This window comes from Aethalodelphis obliquidens, unplaced genomic scaffold, assembly GCF_003676395.1.
Source record: "Aethalodelphis obliquidens isolate GAN/ISIS:26980383/991018 unplaced genomic scaffold, ASM367639v1 scaffold15, whole genome shotgun sequence".
NCBI lineage: Eukaryota > Metazoa > Chordata > Mammalia > Artiodactyla > Delphinidae > Aethalodelphis > Aethalodelphis obliquidens.
Window position 1 is genome coordinate 28,458,533 of NW_020837959.1, and position 17,176 is coordinate 28,475,708.

The 17,176-nt window shown below is 42.2% G+C and overlaps 1 long non-coding RNA gene across 1 annotated transcript; it reads left to right on the top strand.

The window, feature by feature from the left end:
- The first annotated feature begins 267 nt into the window (after positions 1 to 267).
- On the top strand, positions 268 to 17,176 carry LOC113625463 (uncharacterized). Its single transcript, XR_003434688.1, has 3 exons — positions 268 to 791; positions 14,178 to 14,349; positions 16,979 to 17,176. It is a non-coding gene; the product is annotated as an uncharacterized LOC113625463 (long non-coding RNA).

Sequence of the window (17,176 nt, forward strand, 5' to 3'; positions counted from 1 at the left end):
TTCAGAACAAAAATATCTCTTTGCTTTCATGTATATCAAGCAAAAGGAAGCAGTGCCTACCATTCAGTGAGCAGAAATACATGATTATTAAGGTTTTTTGTTTTTTTTCTTTTTCTTTGTAATTTTTTTTTTTTTTGGCAGTACGCGGGCCTCTCACTGTTGTGGTCTCTCCCGTTGCGGAGCACAGGCTCCGGACGCGCAGGCTCAGCGGCCATGGCTCACGGGCCCAGCCGCCGCGGCATGTGGGATCTTCCCGGACCAGGGCACGAACCCGTGTCCCCTGCATCGGCAGGCGGACTTCAACCACTGCGCCACCAGGGAAGCCAGTTGTTAAGGTTTTGACACACTTGACATTTACTATGTTTAATCCTCCCAACAGCCCTGTGAAAAAGGTGCTACTTCCCTCTTGCAGATTGCGGAAGTGTTGACACAGAGATATTAGTAACTTTCGCAACATCACTCAAGGTAGATCCCCAACAGGCAGACATGGAACTTGCTCCGGCCACCAGGTTATCCTGCTTCTCGAGTTGACTAATATCTTCTCCTCCTTCTTCTCCTGTTCCTCCGTATCCTCAGTGATGTGGGCAGATGCCTATGCGTTTTCATAGGCAGCTGCTCTTTCCCCTGCCTGATGTCGGTACCATGTACACTTCTTCTTTCTAAATTTAGGCATCACTGACAGTCTTAGGCTATGAAAATGTCCTTCTGGGTCAAGAGTTAGAATCAGCCTCATGGGTTTGCAATCTTCCATCTATGACTTATGACCAGCATCTATCTCCAGGCCAAGAAAGGTAGGTTTCTTCTTGAAAGTAGATGTAGTCCTTTATTTATAACACCGCACATAACAAGGGCTTAGTAAATTTTTGTTGGAGGAAGATAGGGTTAGTAATTTAAAGATCTAACAGGGGAAGTAGAGATGTAATTGATGGAGATTGTAGATTTCACCCTTTAATAATACAAGACTAAATTTCTTTCAGATATCTGGTCAATATATGAGGTCATACAAAAGAAACTCGGGGGGCATACTAGCTAAACAAGGTAAACACATTCTTCGCTGTTTCTTTCCTGTGATCGTAGAAGAAAACTAGGTTACAGATATGGTTACTGGACTTTCTAAATGCTTGCTACATTTGTGAAACGCAAAATATCACGAGGAGCACTGCATCCTAGCCAAGACTGCCTCCTTTCACCGCTCTCAGTTACAGTCCACACTGTATCTGGTCATCAACCTTTCCATTTTAAGTGACCTAAGAAATTATTTGTCCTTCAGCTCTGATGCAGATGAAAGGATGCAGTCGCACTTCTTGTTCAGTTTTTTTCTGTCAAAAACACCACTTCAACTTCTGCCTTTGGAGCTGAGCAGTTAAAAAATCTATTGAACACGATGAAAAAAATTGTTTCAATTGAAATATAGTTCATTTACAATATTGTATTAGTTTCAGGTGTAGAGCAAAGTGATTCAGTTATACATATATATATATATATATATGTATTTCAGATTATTTTCCACTATAGGTTATTACAAGATGTTGCATATAGTTCCCTGTGCTATGCAGTAAAACCTTGTTGCTTATCTATTTTATGTATGGTACTTTGTGTCTGTTAAGCCCATACTCGTAATTTATCCCTCTCCCCCGTTTTCCACTTTGGTAACCGTAAGTTTGTTTTCTATGCCTGTGAGTCTATTTCTGTTTTGTATATAGATTCATTTGTATTATTGAAATTTTTTTAATTAAACAATTATCGTATATAAATATTGATGTTCTCTTTTGGAATAAATTGCATGGAAGTTACTTTAGTCCAGGTAAAGGTAGATTACGTATTTTTTTCCCTCTTAAATTTAATTTTGAAATGAAACATTCTGGTTAATAAAATCTGGGTTACGGCTGCCTGGCACACCTTTTCTTCCTTGCCAGCACAAAGGACAGCTTCCCCTAGTCCGGATGTGCAGTTTCATCAGGCGCGCTCTCTCTCCTGCCTGACTGGTGACCCCTGGCCAACACCCTCTCCATCAGGCTGTGCGCGAGGCCAATCCGCCGCCAGGCAGCGATCGAGTGCAGCCCACTGCAGTCCCATCACGCAGCAAGGCTCAGCTGTCTCACCTTCATCCTGGCGGATGTGGCGTTTCTATGGCAGCCCTGGCAGCCCGTTTCTATGGCAACCCATCAAACTTTGGCGAGGCTGGTGCACCTGAGACACCAGGGCAAGGTCAGGACAGCCCGAGGGCAGGAGGAGGGCGCGCTTTCCCTCTGAGGAGTTGCGGGGCAGACGCATCCGAGGACTTTTTCCTTTCGTGCGGTTTACTTCTTTCTAATTTTGAACTGTATTCAACTCTCCCCCTTTGTCCCCTCCACTCGGTCGCCAGCTACTGAACTGCGCTTTAGACAAAGAAAAGCGGGCCCCCTGGGAATGTTAACCATCCTAGTGTGAAGGCAGGGCTTCGGCCTAAGAGGCCTATCGTTCATCTGCAGCAGCCTGACAGGCACCTCCACGTGGTTGCCCATGGCCAACAGCGTGTTTCTGGTTTGGTTTGGGTTTTCTTGCAGTAAAAAATACATAACAAATTTTATCATCTTAAGCTTTTTTTTTCTTTTTTTTTTTTTTGGCAGTATGCGGGCCTCTCACTGTTGTGGCCTCTCCCGTTGCGGAGCACAGGCTCCGGACGCGCAGGCTCAGCGGCCGTGGCTCACGGGCCCAGCCGCTCCGCGGCATGTGGGATCTTCCCGGACCGGGGCAAGAACCCGTGTCCCCTGCATCGGCAGGTGGACTCTCAACCTCTGCGCCACCAGGGAAGCCCCATCTTAAGCATTTTTAAGTGTGCAATTCAGTGCCATTAAGTACATCCACAATGCTGTACCACCATACCACTATCCATTTCCAGAACATTTTCATCATGGCAAACTGAAACTCTGTACCCGTTTTTGATATTGTGGTTTTTTATAAATATACATATGGTCATCCTCCGGTTTCTGGCTCAAAGGACCTAAAACCCAAGGAAATTCCTAAGTGAAGTGAACTTTAAAGTTGTCTTTTGTTATGTTTATAAGGTGACTTTTGGATGCACCTAAGGGGACTGGTTGCCAGGGGAACGAACCAGATGATTAGAGGATTGGAACTTCCTGTCCCACATCCCCTGATGTCCACGTTAGAGGAGAAGGGCTGGAAGTTGACTCAATTGTCAACGACCAGTGATTTAATCAATCATGCCTATAAATGACGCCTCCTTAAATACCCAGAAGGACAGAGTTGGGAGAGCTTCTGGGTTGGTGAACACGTGGCAATTTGGGAAGACTGGAAGGTTCAGAGAGTGCTTGGAAAGTCTACACCCTTTCCCATACCTTGCCCTACGCTTCTCTTCTGTCTGGCTGTTCCTGAGTTATATCTTTTTATAATAAACTGGTCATCTAGGAAGTAAAATGTTTCTCCGAGTTCTGTGAGCTGCTCTAGCACATTAATCAAATCCGGGGGGGGGGGCGTGCGGTCATTGGAGTCTCTGATCTATAGCTGGTTGGTCAGAAGCACAGGTGACAACCTGGACTTGAGACTAGTGTCTGAAGTTGGGGCAGTGTTGTAGGGTGAGTCCTTACCCTGTGGGATCTGAAGCTATCTCCAGGTAGATAGTGTCAGAATTGAGTTGAATTGTAGGACACCCAGCAGGTGTTATGAAAATTGCTTGTCAGTTCAGGTGGAGAAAACCTGGACAGGCTGGAGTTGGGTGTGGAATCTTACCATTGAACAATAATTCCCCATTACCCCCTCTCCCAGCCTCTGCTAACCTCTACTCTACTTTCTGTCTCCATGGATTTGACTACTCTAGGTACCTCATGTAAATGGAATCATGCGATATTTGTCCTTTTGTGGCTGGCTTATTTCACTTAGCATAATGTCTTCAAGGCTCATCCAGGTTGTAGTGTGTATCAGAATTTCATTCCTTTTTAATGATGAATAATATTCCACTGTATGCATATATCACATTAATTGATCTGTTCACCTGTCCAAGACATTTGGGTTGTTTTTATCTTTTGGCTATAGTGAATAATGCTGCTATGAACATTGGTGTACAAGTATCTGCTGAGTACCTTCTTTTAATTCTTTTGGGTACATACCTATATGTGGAATCATTGGATCATACGGTAATCCTATGTTTAACTTTTTGAGGAACCACCATACTGATTTCCACAGTGGCTACACCATTCTTTTAAATAATAGTTTAAGATATGCTACCCGTTCATTTTTTTGACTGCAAGACTTGAAGTTTGAAGTCAGAGAACATGTCTATTCATGAGGAACTCACTGAGTTTCCCCAGGAGGAAAAATGACTTGCTTAAAGTCATTACTAGGTAGTGACAAAGCTCCTCCTTTTAGAAAACAGGTCTCCTGCTTCTAAAACTTAGGAAAAGAAACCATTTAAACCTAGCACCTATTTACCTTGAAGGGTATTAAAATTTATGTGGCTGTTATTCATTCATTTGTTCAACAGGGTGTTATTGACTTCCTAGAGGGTGGAGGGCAACGTCCTACCAGCTCTGGGTTGTTGCTGTTGTTTAATGAAGCCAGGTGTCTGTCCTTGAGGTGAAGTTCCTCAGAAGTAGAGGGACTTGTTTACTCGTTTTTTATTGAAGTATAGTTGATTTACAGTGTTGTGTTAATTATTGCTGTACAGCAAAGTGATTCTGTTATACATATATATACATTCTTTTTAAAAAATATTCTTTTCCAATATGGTTTATCATAGGATATTTCATACAGTTCTCTGTGCTATACAGTAGAACCTTGTTGTCTATCCATCCTATATATAAAAGCTCACATCTGCTAACACCAAACCCCCACTCCATCCCTTCCCCAAGCCTCCCCCCTTGGCAAACACCAGTCTGTTTTCTATGTCCATGATTCTGTTTCTGCTTCATAGACAGGTTCATTTGTGTCATTTTAGATTCCACATATAAGTGATATCATATGGAATTTGTCTTTTTCTTTATGACTTCACTTAGTATGATAATCTCTAGTTGCACCCATGTTGCCACAAATGGCATTATTTTGTTCTTTTTTGTAGCTGAGTAGTATTCCATTGCATGTGTGTACCACATCTTCTTTAACCATTCAACTATTGATGGACATTTAGGTTGTTTCCATGGTTTGGCTATTGTGAATAGTGCTGCTATAAACATAGGGGTGCATATACCTTTTTGAATTATAGATTTGTGCAGATATATGACCAGGAGTGGGTTCCTGGGTTGCTGGATCATATGGTAATTCTATTTTTAGTTTTCTGAGGAAGCTTCATACTGTTTTCCACAGTAGCTGTACCAACTTACATTCTCACCACCAGTGTAGGAGGGTTCCTTTTCTCTACACCCTCTCTAGCATGTTGTTTGTAGGCATTTTTTTTTTTAACATCTTTATTGGAGTATAATTGCTTTACAATGGTGTGTTAGTTTCTGCTGTATAACAAAGTGAATCAGCTATGTGTATACATATATCCCCATATCCCCTCCCTTTTGTGTCTCCCTCCCACCCTCCTTATCCCATCCCTCTAGGTGGACACAAAGCACAGAGTTGATCTCCCTGTGCTATGTGGCTGCTTCCCAGTAGCTGTCTTTTTTTATATTTGGTAGTGTATGTATGTCCATGCCATTCTCTCACTTCATCCCGGCTTCCCCTTCCCCTTTCCCATGTCCTGAAGTCCATTTTCTACGTCTGCATCTTTATTCCTGTCCTGCCCCTATGTTCTTCAGAACGTTTTTTTTTTTTTTTTAGATTCCATATATATGTGTTAGTACACGGTATTTGTTTTTCTCTTTCTGACTTACTTCACTCTGTATGACAGTCTCTAGTTCCATCCACCTCAGTACAAATAACTCAGCTTCGTTTCTTTTTATGGCTGAGTATATTCCATTGTATATATGTGCCACATCTTCTTTATCCATTCATCTGTCAATGGACACTTAGGTTGCTTCCATGTCCTGGCTATTGTAAATAGAGCTGCAATGAACATTTTGGTACATGACTCTTTTTGAATTATGGTTTTCTCAGGGTATATGCCCAGTAGTGGGATTGCTGGGTCATATGGCAGTTCTATTTTTAGTTTTTTAAGGAACCTCCATACTGTTCTCCATAGTGGCTGTATCAATTTACATTCCCACCAAGAGTTCAAGAGGGTTCCCTCTTCTCTACACCATCTCCAGCATTTATTGTTTGTAGATTTTAGATGATGGCCATTCTGACTGGTGTGAGGTGATACCTCATTGTAGTTTTGATTTGCATTTATCTAGTAATTAGTGATGTTGAGCATCCTTTCATGTGTTTGTTGGCAATCTGTGTATCTTCTATGGAGAAATGTGTGTTTAGGTCTTCTGCCCATTTTGGATTAGGCTGTTTGTTTTTTTGATATTGAGCTGCATGCGCTGCTTGTATATATTGGAGATTAATCCTTTGTCAGTTGCTTCATTTGCAAATATTTTCTCCCATCCTGAAGTTGTTTTTTCATCTTATTTATGGTTTCCTTTGCTGTGCAAAAGCTTCTAAGTTGCATTAGGTCCCATTTGTTGCTTTTTGTTTTTATTTCTATTTCTCTAGGAGGTGGGTCAAAAAGGATCTTGCTGTGATTTATGTCATAGAGTGTTCTGCCTATATTTTCCTCTAAGAGTTTTATGGTGTCTGGTCTTACATTTAGGTCTTTAATCCATTTCGAGTTTATTTTTGTGTATGGAGTTAGGGAGTGTTCTAATTTCATTCTTTTACATGCAGCTGTCCAGTTTCCCCAGCACCACTTATTGAAGAGACTGTCTTTTCTCCATTGTATATTCTTGCCTCCTTTATCAAAAATACGGTGACCATATGTGTGTGGGTTTATCTCTGGGCTTTCTATCCTGTTCCATTGATGTATATTTCTGTTTTTGTCCAGTACCATACTGTCTTGATTACTGTAGCTTTGTAGTAGAGTCGGAAGTCAGGGAGCCTGATTCCGCCAGCTCCGTTTTTTTTTCTCACAATTGCTTTGGCTATTTGGGTTCTTTTGTGTTTCCATACACATTGTGAATTTTTTTGTTCTAGTTCTGTGAAAATGCCATTGGTAGTTTGATAGGGATTGCATTGAATCTGTGGATTGCTTTGGGTAGTATAGTCATTTTCACAATGTTGATTCTTCCAATCCAAGAACATGGTATATCTCTCTATCTGTTTGTATCATGTTTAATTTCTTTCATCAGTGTCTTATAGTTTTCTGCATACAGGTCTTTTGTCTCCTTTGGTAGGTTTAATCCTACGTATTTTATTTTTTTTGTTGCAGAGGTAAATGGGAGTGTTTCCTTAATTTCTCTTTCAGATTTTTCATCATTAGTGTATAGGAATGCAAGAGATTTGTGTGCATTAACTTTGTATCCTGCTACTTTACCAAATTCATAGCTCTAGTAGTTTCCTGGTAGCATCTTTGGAATTCTCTATGTATAGTATCATGTCATCTGGAAACAGTGACAGTTTTACTTCTTCTTTTCCAATCTGGATTCCTTTTATTTCTTTTTCTTCTCTGATTGCTGTGGCTAAAACTTCCAAAACTCTGTTGAATAATAGTGGTGAGAGTGGGCAACCTTGTCTTGTTCCTGATCTTAGAGGAAATGTTTCAGTTTTTCACCATTGAGAATGATGTTGGCTGTGGGTTTGTCATATATGGCCTTTATTATGTTGAGGTAAGTTCCCTCTATGCCTACTTTCTGGAGAGTTTTTATCATAAATGGGTGTTGAATTTTGTCAAAAGCTTTTTCTGCATCTATTGAGATTATCATATGGTAATCTCTCATGATCTTTTGTATTTCTCCAGTGTCAGTTGTTACTTCTACTTTTTCATATCTAATTCTACTGATTTGAGTCTTCTCCCTTTTCTTCCTGATGAGTCTGGCTAGTGGTTTACCAATTCTGTTTATCTTCTCAAAGAACCAGCTTTTAGTTTTATTGATTTTAGCTCTCATTTCCTTCCTTTCTTTTTCATTTATTTCTGATCTGATCTTTATGATTTCTTTCTTTCTGCTCACTTTGGGTGTTCTTTGTTCTTCTTTCTCTAATTGCTTTCGGTGTTATGTTAGGTTGTTATTTGAGATGTTTCTTGTTTCTTGAGGTAGGATTGTATTGCTATAAACTTCCCTCTTAGAACTGCTTTTGCTGCATCCCATAGGTTTTGGGTCACCCTGTTTTCATTATTTGTTTCTAGGTATTTTTTGATTTCCTCCTTGATTTCTTCAGTGATCTCTTGGTTATTTAGTAGTGTATTGTTTAGCCTCCATGTGTTTGTATTTTTTACAGATTTTCTCCTATAATTGATATCTAGTCTCATAGTGTTGTGGTCGGAAAAGATACTTGATACAATTTCAATGTTCTTAAATTTACCAAGGCTTGATTTGTGACCCAAGATATGATCTATCCTGGAGAATGTTCCATGAGCACTTGAGAAGAAAGTGTATTCTGTTGTTTTTGGATGGAATGTCCTATAAATATCAATTAACTCCATCTCGTTTAATGTATCATTTAAAGCTTGTGTTTCCTTATTTATTTTCATTTTGGATGATCTTTCCATTGGTGAAAGTGGGATGTTAAAGTCCCCTACTATGATTGTGTTACTGTCGATTTCCCCTTTTATGGCTGTTAGCATTTGCCTTAAGTACTGAGGTGCTTCTATGTTGGGTGCATAAATATTTGCAATTGTTATATCTTCTTCTTGGATTGATCCCTTGATCATTATGTAGTGTCCTTCTTTGTGTCTTGTAATAGTCTTTATTTTAAAGTCTATTTTGTCTGATATGAAAATTGCTATGCCAGCTTTCTTTTGATTTCCATTTGCATGGAATATCTATTTCCATCCCCTCACTTTCAGTCTGTATGTGTCCCTAGGTCTGAAGTGGGTCTCTTGTAGACAGCATATATATGGGTCTTCCTTTTGTATCCATTCAGCCAGTCTATGCCTTTTGGTTAGAGCATTTAATCCATTTACATATAAGGTGGTTATCGATATGTGTGTTCCTATTACCATTTTCTTAATTTCTTAGTTTTGCGTTTGTTATTGTAGGTCTTTTCTTTCTCCTGTGTTTCCTGCCTAGAGATGTTCCTTTAGTATTTGTTGTAAAGCTGGTTTGGTGGTGCTGAATTCTCTTAGCTTTTGCTTCTCTGTAAAGGTTTTAAGTTCTCCATCGAATATGAATGAGATTCTTGCTGGTTAGAGTAATCTTGGTTGTAGGTTTTACTTCCTCATCAGTTTAAATATGTCCTGCCACTCCCTTCTGGCTTGCAGAGTTTCTGCTGAAAGATCAGCTGTTAACCTTTTGGAGATTCCCTTGTATGTTATTTGTTGCTTTTCCCTTGCTGCTTTTAATTTTTTTTCTCTGTATTTAATTTTTGATAGTTTGATTAATATGTGTTTTGGTGTGTTTTTCCTTGGATTTATCCTGTATGGGACTCTCTGTGCTTCCTGGACTTGATTGACAATTTCCTTTCCCATATTAGGGAAGTTTTCAACTATAATCTCTTCAAATATTTTCTCAGACCCTTTCTTTTTCTCTTCTTCTTCTGAGACCCCTATAATTCTAATGTTGGTGCGTTTAATGTTGTCCCAGAGGTCTCTGAGACTGTCCTCAATTCTTTTCATTCTTTTTTCTTTATTCTGCTCTGTAGTAGTCATTTCCACTATTTTATTTTCCAGGTCACTTATCCGTTCCTCTGCCTCAGTTATTCTGCTATTGATTCCTTCTAGAGAATTTTCTTTTTTTTTATGGTATGCAGGCCTCTCACTGTTGTGGCCTCTCCCGTTGTGGAGCACAGGCTCAGCGGCCATGGTTCATGGGCCTAGCCGCTCCACAGCATGTGGCATCCTCCCGGACCGGGTCATGAACCCATGTCCCCTGCATCGGCAGGCGGACTCTCAACCACTGCGCCACCAGGGAAGCCCTAGAGAATTTTTAATTTCATTTATTGTGTTGTTCATCATTGTTTGTTTGCTCTTTAGTTCTTCTAGGTCCTTGTTAAACATTTCTTGTATTTTCTCCATTCTATTTCCAAGATGTTGGGTCATCTTTACTATCATTACTCTGAGTTCTTTTTCAGGTAGACCCACTGTTTCCTCTTTATTTATTTGGTCTGGTGGGTTTTTACCATGCTCCTTCATCTGCTGTGTACTTCTCTGTCTTCTCATTTTGTTAAACTTACTGTGTTTGGAGTCTCCTTTCTGCAGGTTGCAGGTTCATAGTTGCCATTGTTTTTGGTATCTGCCCCCAGTGGGTAAGGTTGGTTCAGTGGGTTGTGTAGGCTTCCTGATGGAGGGGACTGGTGCCTGTGTTCTGCTGGATGAGGCTGAATCTTGTCTTTTTGGTGGGCAGTACCGTGTCTAGTGCTGTGTTTTTGGGTGTCTGTGAACTTATTATTGTCTTAGGCAGCGTCTCTGCTAATGGGTGGGGTTGTGTTCCTGTCTTGCTAGTTGTTTGCCATAGGGTGTCCAGCACTGTAGCTTGCTGTTGTTGAGTGGAGCTGGGTCTTAGTGTTGATATGGAGATCTCTGGGAGAGCTTTCACCATTTGATATTATGTGGAGCCGGGAGGTCTCTGGTGGACCAATGTCCTGAACTCGGCTCTCCCACCTCAGAGGCTCAGGCCTGACACCCAGCTGGAGCACCAAGGCTGTGTCAGCCACATGGCTCAGAAGAAAAGGGAGGAAAAAGAAAGAAAGAAAAAAATAAAATAATTTTAAAAAAAAAGAAAATAATTAACAATAAGAAAGTAATAAGAAATAAAAGAAAGACAGCAACCAAACCAAAACAAATCCACCAATGATAAAAAGTGCTAAGAATTATACTAAAAACAAACAAAAAACACGGACAGACAGAACCCTAGGACAAATGGTAAAAGCAAAGCTATACAGACAAAATCACACAAGGAAGCATACACATACACACACACACAAAGGGAGAAAAAGAAAAAAATATATACGTATAAAAAAAAAAGGAAGAGAGCAACCAAATCAATAAACAAATCTACCAGTGTGAATAAGCTCTAACTACTATACTAAGGTAAACATAAAACCAGGAAAACATTAGAGGCAGAAAGCAAACCCCATGTCTACAGTTGCTCCCAAAGTCCACTGCCTCAGTTTTGGGATGATTCGTTGTCTATTCATGTATTCCACAGGTGCAGGGTACATCAAGTTGATTGTGGAGATTTAATCCGCTGCTCCTGAGGCTGCTGGGAGAGATTTCTCTTTCTCTTCTTTGTTCTTACAGCTCCTGGGGTTCAGCTTTGTATTTGACCCTGCGTCTGTTTGTAGGTCGCCTGAGGGCGTCTGTTTTTCACGCATACAGGACGGAGTTAAAGGAGCAGCTGCTTCGGGGGCTCTGGCTCACTCAGGCCGGGGGGAGGGAGGGGTACGCAATGCGGGGCGAGCCTGTAGCTGCAGAGGCCGGCATGACGTCGCACCAGCCTGAGGCGTGTCGTGTGTTCTCCCGGGAAGTTGTTCCTGGATCATGGGACCCTGGCAGTGGCGGGCTGCACAGGCTCCCGGGAGGGGAGGTGTGGAGAGTGACCTGTGTTTCACACAGGCTTCTTGGTGGCTGCAGCAGCAGCCTTAGCGTCTCATGCCCGTCTCTGTTGTCTGCGCTGATAGCCATGGCTCGCGGCGGTGCTCTGAATCCCCTCTCTTTGCACACTCCAAAACAATGGTCTCTTGCCTCTTAGGCAGTTCCAGACTTTTTCCTGGACTCCCTCCCGGCTAACTGTGGCGTACTAGCCCCCTTCAGGCTGTGTTCACGCCGCCAGTCCTCTCCCTGGGATCTGATCTCTGAAGCCCGAGCCTCAGCTCCCAGCACCGCCCCCTCCCCCAGCCCGGCCCCGCGGGTGAGCAAACAAGCCTCTCGGGCTGGTGAGTGCTGGTCGGCACCGATCTTCTGTGCGGGAATCTCTGTGCTTTGCCCTCTACACCCCTATTGTTGTGCTGTCCTCCGTGGCTGCGAAGCTTCCCCCTCCGCCTCCCGCAGTCTCCGCCCGCAAAGGGGCTTCCTAGTGTGTGGAAACCTTTCCTTCTTCACAGCTCCCTCCCACTGGTGCAGGTCCCGTCCCTATTCTTTTGTCTCTGTTTTTCCTTTTTTCTTTTGCCCTACGCAGGTACGTGAGGGAGTTTCTTGCCTTTTGGGAGGTCTGAGGTCTTCTGCCAGCGTTCAGTAGGTGTTCTGTAGGAGCTGTTCCACATTTAGATGTATTTTTGATGTAGCTGTGGGGAGGAAGGTGGTCTCCATGTCATACTCCTCCATTTTGAAGCTTTCTCTGTAGACTTTTTAATGATGGCTATTCTGACTGGTGTGAGGTGATACCCCCTTGTAGTTTTGATTTGCATTTCTCTAATAATTAGTGATGTCACACATCTTTCCATGTGCCATTTGGCCATCTGTATGTCTGCTTTGGAGAAATGTCTACTTAGGTCTTCTTCCCATTTTTGGATTGGGTTGTTTGGTTTTGGGGACTTGTTTACTCTTGATTACAATGCAACACGTTGTTAAAGGGTCCAAGGGACACCCTAGTGGTAGAAGTATGTTTGACCTTCACCTCCACCTTGGGCTGGTGGATCCAATTAATTCCATGAAGCAACTGCGGGCCAATCTGTTTCCAGATTATTGGTTTAAAAACCACTTCATGTTTGTTTGCATCTGTCTTTCCCTTCAGAATGTTCTAAGTCTTTTCACAAATAATGGGATATGTATATGTTTAGAATCTCTCTCACATATATCAAAGGTAGGAGATATTACTCAATTTTGTAAAAACAAAACTATGGAGCAGAGAGCATGTTTAGAATATTAATATAAATTTTAATCAAATACAAAGTTTAGTAACAGAAGGCTGAGACTCATGACCTTATGCTTTCTAGCCCTAGTGATGCCTTCTCAGAGTCAGGGGACATTTGACTCAGACCAGCCCTGTCCACCTCCAGAAGAACTGGACCTCAAGCTTGAGAGTAGAGAAGAAGGCAGTGAAGAAGGTATGACTCAAAGGCTGTCCCCCAGTATACAGATGCCTGCCCTGAACCTCCAAATTCTCATGTCTCCCCACATCAGTGCCCCTGCAGGACTTAAGGGTTGGGGGCAAGGGAACTGCAGTGATTCCCTCCCCGTCCAAGCGTTTCTGATGGCAGGCCAGGGTGGGTGTTAATCCAGAGTTTGGTGAGGCTAGATGGATAGAAGTGGGGCAAGTGAGAACTTCCAAATCTGCTTTGGGCTCTTGGTATTAAAAGCCCTGGGATTTTAACTCAGAGCCCTGAGGTTGTGAGTTTTATATCTCACTTGCTTTAGATCCTGGATTGCCAACCTGGCAAATGATGGAATCACCTGGGGAGGTTTAAGACATACCATTGCCCAGGCTAGTGCTTTACTCCTAAAGATTCCCACGTAAATGGTCTATTTGGCCTCAAACAGCCCAGGGGATTCTAATATGCAACCAGGGTTTAGAATCACTGCTTTGGAAATATTTCAAGGGCTGATTTAATCAATTCTCCCATGTTTTGCAGCCCTATATGTTCCTGTCTGTCAAATTGGATATTTTCATCCATCTGTTTAAGAAACGTAGGGCTTCCCTGGTGGCGCAGTGGTTGAGAGTCTGCCTGCCAATGCAGGGGACACGGGTTCAAGCCCTGGTCTGGGAAGATCCCACATGCCGCGGAGCAACTAAGCCCGTGAGCCACAACTACTGAGCCTGCGCGTCTGGAGCCTGCGCTCCACAAAGGGAGAGGCCGTGACAGTGAGAGGCCCACGCACCGTGATAAAGAGTGGCCTCTGCTCGCCGCAACTGGAGAAAGCCCTCGCACAGAAATGAAGACCCAACACTGCCAAAAATAAATGAATTAATTTTTAAAAAAAGCATATATATATGCTTTAACTACACACACACACTCACACACAATACAGGCAACCAACCTCTTTCTGTTCGGCTTCCTTTCTGGAAGCTAATTTATAGCTCTATTTTTTTTTTCCTCTAGAAATCCCCTGCAATTTCTCCCTTGCAGTTGGCCTGTAATATTTGCAGTTGGTGTTGGCCGTGAAGACACACAGAATTACTTAGTAGTTTTCTGACTTTCCTTTCTGGTTTAGGATCTGAGATTGATTTGCTTGATTGTTTTCATAGAGGTAATGACATCATTTGTTTTTATTTCTATTTTTGAAGGTGAAGATATTTGCTCCTAATGTTGAGCAGATGCACATTATTAATCACTTGAAAGAGAGCCCAACAGAAGAGCAGAGAAATATGCCGGAGGAAAGTGCCAGGAGGGCCCATGGGGATGTACAAGACTTGGCAGACCTGAACTTCAGCAAGCTTGATGCAGTCAGGATACCTGGTGAGTGAGCTGAAAACTGTGAGGCCAACTGTTCATTTTTATTAATGCTCCCTGACTTCCAAACCGTCTTCCTGAAAGAGTGGTGCACGTTCAGCTACCATTTTGAACCTCTGTTCCAGGCTCTGGGTCTGCAGCACATGAGAAACACTTGGAGAATTTTTAAAACCTCCCAATGCCCAGGTAACACCTGAGACCAGTTACATAGGACTCTGAGGGTAGAAACAGACATTAGTGGTTTTTGATGCTCCCCAGGTGATTCTACTATGTGGCTGAGTTTGAGAACCAGTGCTCTCCCTAGAGGGGCCAGTGGTTCTCAGGCATGGCTGCACCTGAACTTACCTGGTGGGCTTCAAAACCATCAAGGCCTGTAGCCTTAGGGCCTGGATTTTGGAATTAAGATTCCTGGATGATTTTTATATGCAAGCAAGTTTGGGAGCCACCAATCTAGACCTAATGAGTATACGAATCACCTGGAGATCCTGGTACACTGCAATTCTGATTCAGCTCCTAGGTGACAGGTGGCACGAGGAGTGCAGCTGACAGTTGGGCTCTGGGAATCACCGTGGAGGACTGTCTGTTGCTGGACCTTTTCTGTGCAGGAATCATTTATAAATAGGTGACTCCGTCTTTTAAAATAAAAGATTGATTTACAACTATAACTGTCTTAGATATTTTTGATTTCTTTTAATTGAGTTCCCTTCATAAGGAGCTATATGTTATATACTTCTTTTTCAAACTCAACAGCTAAAATCAGTTTTAAGATTTTTTTTTTTTTTTTGCGGTACGCGGGCCTCTTACTGTTGTGGCCTCTCTCGTTGCGGAGCACAGGCTCCGGACGCGCAGGCTCAGCGGCCATGGCTCACGGGCCCAGCCGCTCCGCGGCATGTGGAATCTTCCCGGACCGGGGCACGAACCCGCGTCCCCTGCATCGGCAGGCAGACTCTCAACCACTGCGCCACCAGGGAAGCCCCTAAGATTATTTTAAACGTTCACAATATTCTTGATATTTTGGGAGGCAATTTGGAGATGTCCCACAGTGAGAACTGGGGGTCATTGTTTTAGATTAGGAGTGTGTTGCTCCTAACCCTAATATGTGGATACTTATCTATCTAAATTGGTTGCTTACTGCTCCTTTACATATACAGTATTCCAGATATCTATTGCTGTGTAAAAAGCAGCACCAAAATTGAGTGGCTTAAACAGTAATTTATCATCTTTCCTGTTTCTGTAGGTTGACTGGGCTTAGCTGGGTTTGCTTAAGATCTCTCACGTAGTTGCAGTCGGGTAGTAGCTGGGGCTGCAAAACACCACGATGGTGTCTTCACTCCCATGTCTGGTGCCTGAGCTGGGATTGGCTGGCGTGTGGCCACGTGGCAGTCTTGGGCTTCCTTATAACCCATAGACCTCAGGTACTTAAGTTGCTCATGTGAGAGCTGGCATCGCTCAGAACAAACGTTCCAAGAGAACCAGGCTTTCCTTTTACTATCTAACCACAGGAGTTCCTCAGCATCATTTCTGCTACATTCTATTGATTAAAAGTGAGACCAGATTCAAGGAGGGGAGACTATAAAAGGGCATGAACATTGGGAGGCATGGATACTGGGACGCCACCTTTGGAGACTTGCTACACATTATGTGTACACCAAGTTTATTATGTATAAACAAATTTAAATACTATTTACAAAACCCCAGGGAGGGTGAGGGAAATTATCGTATTTGAGCTGCTGGTGTTTTGACAATTTATTCTTTTCTTCCATTGCAAATAGGTTTGCCCTAAGACAACTTTATAAAGATTACTGCCTGGCAGGTCTGATGCTAAAATTAGTGTGTTCACATCTAAGACAGTATTACTTGTAAATCAATAAAAAAAATTACTGCTATTTTTAAAAAACTCTTTTATTCTAGCACATAAAAAGAGGTTTTTGTTTTTAGGAGAAATGAAATTATCTCAAATGCTTTAAAAATATATATAGTTCTACTTTGTACCAAACTTGAAATATTTAGCAAAAATTAGCATCATGATGGGTATTCCAGCTTGTGATTCAGAATTTCATACTGTTGATGCAAAATGTTTATTATTTTTATTATTATTAGGTTAATATAAACCCTTTATGTCTGTCTATAAAGTCCACTTGCTACAAGGGCTACACTGAAGCCATAATGATTAGGTCTGTGTTCTAGCATTTTGCACCAACTTTTACAAAAACATCTCTGAGCCACTTTGACAAATATAGATTGCTATCCTGACTTTAAAACCAAGTTAATGAGGGACCCCCCTGGTGGTCCAGTGGCTAAGACTCTGGGCTCCCAATGCAGGTGGCCCGGCTTCGATCCCTGGTCAGGGAACTAGATCCCACATGCCACAACTAAGAGTTTGCATGCTGCAACGAAGATCCTGCATGCCGCAACTGAGACCCAGTGCAGCCAAATAAATACATAAATAAATATTTTTTTAAAAACTAAGTTAATGAATTAATCAAAGTCATTACCAACTCCAGAAGACTTTAAGGAAATGCTCTTCTGCCATTTGATTCACGTGTTATTGCTCTTATATGCCTTAATTCTTTGCTTAAAAATTAATTGATCATAGGTTCTGCCTCAAATAATCCCAGGCCCCCTGTCTTTGCAGGTGGTTTTGGGGTGACCCAGAGCTGCACTGTCAACAGTTCTGTAAAGGACATTTCAACCCTTCTGCTGCGCTAAGAAGCCCATGAGCTGGTGCTGCCTTTCCCTGTGCTGGCAGCTGAAACCTTCCTGCTTGTGAAGTCACAGTGGGTCAGGATAATATTGTGGATAGAGAAGAAAAGGATGAAAAGCTTCCTGTCAG